Below are 6,000 nucleotides of genomic sequence, written 5' to 3' on the forward strand. Positions count from 1 at the left end.
TGTTAGCCAAGCAAAGCAGTCAGGCAGAGTAGGGGAAGATCACGGAGATAGGGAGGTGCTAGGGCATGAAGAGATTTATAAGTGAGGATCTTGGAATTGATCTTTTGTGAGACATAGGCACCAGCAGAGCCGGGCAAGGACTGGAATGATGAGTGTGCGGAGTTCGCTGCTTGTGAGGATGTGGGCAACAGAGTTTTGGATTAGCTGGAATTTATGGATGGTAAAACCAGGGAGTCCAGTGAGGAGTGCATTTGAGTGCATTAATGGTACGTGTAAGTCCCTTTAGATTTGATATTGTAATGAAAACAAGAGTCATTGTATGCTGCCCTACATGGATTAATTGTCAAATATATTAATGGTGACAATAATGAGGAGGACAAGTTTGCAGGGCTATGGAGAGAGAGCGGGGGAGTGGGATCGATTTGGATACCTCTTTTCAAAGAGCCAGCACAGACACGATAGGACGAATGGGCTCCTTTTGTGCTGTATAATTCTATGATTCTATGAATAGAAGTAATCTTACTCCACTCTTTGTGATGTTTATTCCACATCTGGATGACTATGTGAAACGTAGTTGCTGTTGGCGTTGTGACACCACAATTCAATGTTTGACAGAATTGGAATTCACCTATAAATTACCATTGCTGCAATTCACAGCAATTACCTGTGAAACTCATTGAGATGTTCCAATATTACAGGCAGTTTACCAAATTTTTGGGATTGATTAATTACTTTGGAACTGCCTAGATTGACCGCAATGATCTCTTGTCTTTTATAAAAAGAGTTTGCTCACAAGCCATAGCCAAGCTACTTTTTTTCTACACCCAGTACTCACGGTAGCAGTGTCTACACCAGGGATTTGCGAAGTCAAGACCATAACATTGGAGATAATTCTGAACAGCATCACTGCAGTGCAGGACTCATGCAAACACATATTTAGAATCACTGCAGTGGCTTTTCTCTAGATGCTGATAATTCTGATAGTTATCGGATTCATCCCTAGAACCAGCGTTTGATCCTTACCACCAAATCTTTAATGAATGCAGGTGACAAACATTCTTGAACCGCACATAACATCTTGCTGCAGCACTGACTAATACTATCGGGTGATTTTCCAGGATACACATATATGCCAAACATTTGCTTGAGGCATTGTGGAAGATTGTGCTCAATTATATGCTCAGAATGTAAAAGCTCAGCATTTGTGACCTTGACGTAAGAATAAGTTGCAAAGTACAAAGGATAGCCTGAATAACTGTGATGTTATTTCTGGGGCCAATGTATATCTGAGCCATATTCACATTTCCTCTCAGAATTGCTGTTCTCAACATAGACAGAGTGCAGAAATTTTATCTTGGGATAACTTATTTGAGGTGCGAACAAAGATAGTTAACAACAACAATAAAATTATATTTCTATAGCTCTTTCACGTCGGGAGGATGTTCAAGGCGCTGGACAATCAGTTTTTCAGATGCAAGCCTGGGAGTTGGGATCGGGGAGGGTGGAGGGCAGTGGGGGAAGGAGGGTGACTGAAAGCACGGTTGAGGAGGAGGGTCTTGAAATGGGTCTTAAAGGAGACCAGGAAGGGGTCAAGGCAGAGGGACTGCGGGATGGAGTTCCAGAAGATGAGGGTAGATTGTCAGAAGACCCGCCAGCCAATGTTGTGGGGGTGGGGTGGGAGTGAAGCGGGGGACGTGAAGCAGGCCAGAATACAACAACAACAAACTATAGCCCCTTTCATGTCGGGAAGACGTCCCAAGGCCCTGGATAATTCCACGTACGTCAATTCAACCTTTGGATGAGAAGTTAAACCAAGATCCCGTTTGCCTGTTCAGGTAGACATTAAAGATCCAATGGCACAATTTGAAAAGAGAAAGGAGTTCTCCCGGTGTCCTGGCGAACAAATCCCCAAAACAAAAATTCACTCTATGGCTGTTTGTGGGACATTGCATGTGCAAAATGGAGACCATGTTCACCCATAAAACACGTGATCACTGAACTTTATAGTACATCCTGTGAAGCAGTTTGGGATGTCCTAACAATGTGAAAAGTGCTACACCAAATGTAAGCATAATATTATTAATCCTTGGAACCAGATGGAAATCATCCTGGACTGATGTCTTTGTCACTTAAACCATCAAGTGACAAGGACATTATTCACCAGGTTAGTGAGTAAAAAGGAGAGAAAATTGAATCCCGCTGTTATTAACTTTATGTTATCAAGGGCATAATGTGGAACTTATAAAACATTTTCAAAAATAGTTTCCAGTCCTCTCAGCCCTGTTTTTGCACTGCTAATCGAAAGGAATTCAAGACAACATGACCCTACATTTGGTTTTGAATGTAATCACTTTATGTATATTTCTTCGAGTTTGACTTTTACGTGATGAAACAAATAATGATCTAGCTTATTTTCTTGATGTGCAGAAATTCTTCTTTATGTGTGACTTTGGCGATTCACACCCTCTAGGGCATTCTTCCCAGAAGAAGGGAGAGTAAATGATGCCTTTGAGCAGACAACAAATCTTACGATACTGATCACTGAGATACAACAGTGTTTCATGCAGAGATATTCATGCACAGTATTAGCACTCTTTCCTTTGGAGATTCGACATCGAGCGTTTCAGGTTGACGAACTCTCTGTGCTATCGGACAACGTGATGAAGCTTCATCCCAGCCTCAAGGGCAGAAAGAAAGCTTCACCCAACAACTGTACCAACCACCCAGGCCATGTGACTGACATACAGCTTTCATAGGAATTGTGCTTGCTGGTGAATAGTTTTAAATAAAATATCTTAAGTGGTTACCAAAGAGTTTACACAGATACCTAAAGTCTGAAAAACTGAAATTAAAGTTTCTAATAAAAAGAAGGAAGCATTGGCTCACACTGGTAGAGAACCAACTCTCTGTTGGTCAATTTCACAGCATTGCAGCCACAAAGGAGCAGGAAGCATTCCTTCCTACCTGTTGTCATCTGTGCTGATCATTGGACGGGAAGCGAGCATTGAAAGCAAACGTTTGCATATCGCAAATGAGAAATAAAAAATGACTTATTCTCACACTAAGAAGCGCAACCAAAATAAATTCTGAAGGAAGAAGAGCCAGAGAAGGAGAAGCAGCTCCTGGTTTCAACACTACAGTTTGTCTGACTCCAAATGACCTGGCTGTGACAAGTCGTGGGTTATATACCTGATAGCACCTGTGACATATTATGTTTTAAATTTAAAGTGCTGGTTCCACACAGGATGTGCATCACTGGTATTATGATATGCATTTGGTATCAAAGTCTTCAAAAGCTATCACTTAAACGAAGTGTTCATATTCCCAGCGCACCGCATTGATGACCACGAGCTGACAGGACATGAACACAGAATGCTCTATACTTGTGTTGTAAGTAACTCTGGGTAGCGAGATACTCAGCAGCCCATTTTTCTTCACTAGTTGTGACTTTCAGTAGAATAGGAGGAAAATGAAGAGAAATTATTCGAGTGAAAGCCTCAGTTACTCTGACCTGAGCTTTAATTCAAAGACATCAGCCTCAAGTGAAAATGTATACCGTGTATTTTTGATTTTGTTTTTATTTGCTCATTCCTAAGTTCAGCTGTTGTCCTTTCCTGACATATTCCAATTGTTGCACACTTGGGAGAATACTTTGCTATAAAAATAACAAAGGCAGCATTCTGCAAAGTGGATTGAAACTGTTTTTAGACTTATTCAGTGCAATTGTTTATCTTAATTAGCAAGTATTTTGAATTATTTTCTTATTCAAACTATATTTAAACATGATTCCCTGGCTAGGAAGTAACGTGCCAACTAAAATACAGTATAACAATGCATTTTAATAACACTGGTTATCATCCAAACGTTCATCACATCTAGGCTCCTCTACGCCAAATCTGTGCTTGTCGGCCTTCCCAACTCTTCCCTCCACAAGCTGCAGATCACCCAGAACTCTGCAGCTCATGTCCTCTCCCGCACCAAGGCTCCTTGACCCTATCAACCCCACCCTTGCTCGGTTCCACTGGCTCCTCATCCACCAGAGGATAGAGTTCAAAATCCTTGTCCTCCCTTCAAGGCCCTCCATGGCCTTGCTACATCCTACCTCTATGACCTGCTAACCTCACATCAACCTGTCCGCTACCTCCACTCAGCAGGCTGCGGCCTGCTCCACAGTCACCCGCCTGGCCCACCCCACCATTGGCAGTCAGGCCTTCAGCCTCTCTGCCCCCACACTTTGGAACTCCATCCCACTTTCCCTTTGCCTCACTCCCTCTCTTGCCTCCTTCAAGACACATCTCAAGACCCTCCTTTTCGACCGCACCTTCAGGTACCCTCCCGCCCTCCACCCTCCCTGATCCCAACCCACCTGCTCGGGTCCAAATCCCTGACTGTCCAGTACCTTGAAACAGCCTATCCGATGTGAAAGGCGCTATACAAATGTAACTTTGTATTGAATTGCTTAATTTCTTAGGTAGAGGATAGACATAAGTATTCATTCTAAATTCATTCAGTTAGCCCTCATGGTGTGGCACTGAATACTTTTTGTGTGTTTTCAGATATTTTATTCATCTTAAATATAAACATACGAAAGCAGTTCTGGAATGGTCTCTACCTTGTACTGGTAAGATCTGGGGAAGTTCAGGGAACAGAGCATTGGAATAATCAAGCCTGGGTATGATGACAACATGAATGATAATCCATGCATTTGATTATTTTTTGGTGTCTGACACACGTGGAAACCCATCCCCATGCTTAAGCCTATCCAAACCGAGCTGAGAATTCCATGCATCCCACCCACACATGGAAATCCCAGAGATAGATTGTTGGAATGGAATGCACAATCTCTCCCTGGAGGGACGCATCCTGCTTACCTAATTCTGGAAAGTATTAGGTCCAAGTTGGCAAGAGCCAGGGCTTGGAGGCCTTAGAGTGCGCGTTGGGGTCCTGCTGGATGCTAACCAACTAAAACCCCATAGCTTGCCATTGATAGCACTGTCTTGGAGTTGATGCAACCCTTTCATGTAGGGAGGACATTTCAACAGCCTTCACAAAATTTGCTGTAAAGTGTAGTGCCTATGCATTTATTAATCAAAATTAGGTGAATTAAGTGAAATACAGAGCATGGATCTATTCCCACATGTCTGCCATTAAACTATTAAAATTGTTTTTCGCAGAAAAGAACCTGTTTTATTCTAATGGCACAGAAGTGTTTTGTTATCCCTGCTTCATTTTTACCCCTGTAACTTTCAATCTCATTTTTTTCCAAATCATTTTTTTTCTGAAGGGGTCAATTGATTATTACTTTCTTAAACTGGAAATCGGTTCCTGTTATCCCCCATTATGGATATGAGTATGAGAGGAAATTGTAAATTAGCTAAAATGTATCATAAACCCAATTAAAGGAGATATTGATTGGATTCTGATCTCCATTCACAATGTTACTTCCAAAATGTGGTTTTGGATTGAAACAAGTGCATAAATTACTGCTGTACAAATCTGTATATATTGCAATAGATTTTTAAAAAAAACATACACTTAAAATGATTATGATTAGAAATTCTCGGGCTGCCCATTTGAAGTATTTTCATCTTGTTGAAGAGCAAGTCACGTTTATGACCTTTTACTAAGAATAACAATTAGCCAGTGTTTAGAGCCATTTAGCAGCCCGTTTGCTTTTGGCTCCCCTGGTGGGAGTGATTCAGAGCAGGAAAGTTTAGTCTGCGCCAAGGTCACTGATCCTTATTGCTCTACAATTGGATTCAGTATTAAATCGCTCCAGAAGTATTAAAATGAGCCATTATTGTGCGATTAGTTCCAGTTCTTTTGTTCACCAAATGCATTGTTGCTTTTCATTTTCTGTTCAGTGAAAGGCTGAAATAAAATCGCTTTCTGCGCTCCACTATCCAATGTAAATAAGAGGTGCAATTAAAACCCAATATAAATCCAGCCTCGACACGGAGGTGTCCGCTTTAAACCTTCAACCGGACAGTGCAATAAGTG

Source organism: Callorhinchus milii, unplaced genomic scaffold (genome assembly GCF_018977255.1).
Source record: "Callorhinchus milii isolate IMCB2004 unplaced genomic scaffold, IMCB_Cmil_1.0 Scaffold32, whole genome shotgun sequence".
In the NCBI taxonomy this organism is placed as follows: Eukaryota; Metazoa; Chordata; class Chondrichthyes; order Chimaeriformes; family Callorhinchidae; genus Callorhinchus; species Callorhinchus milii.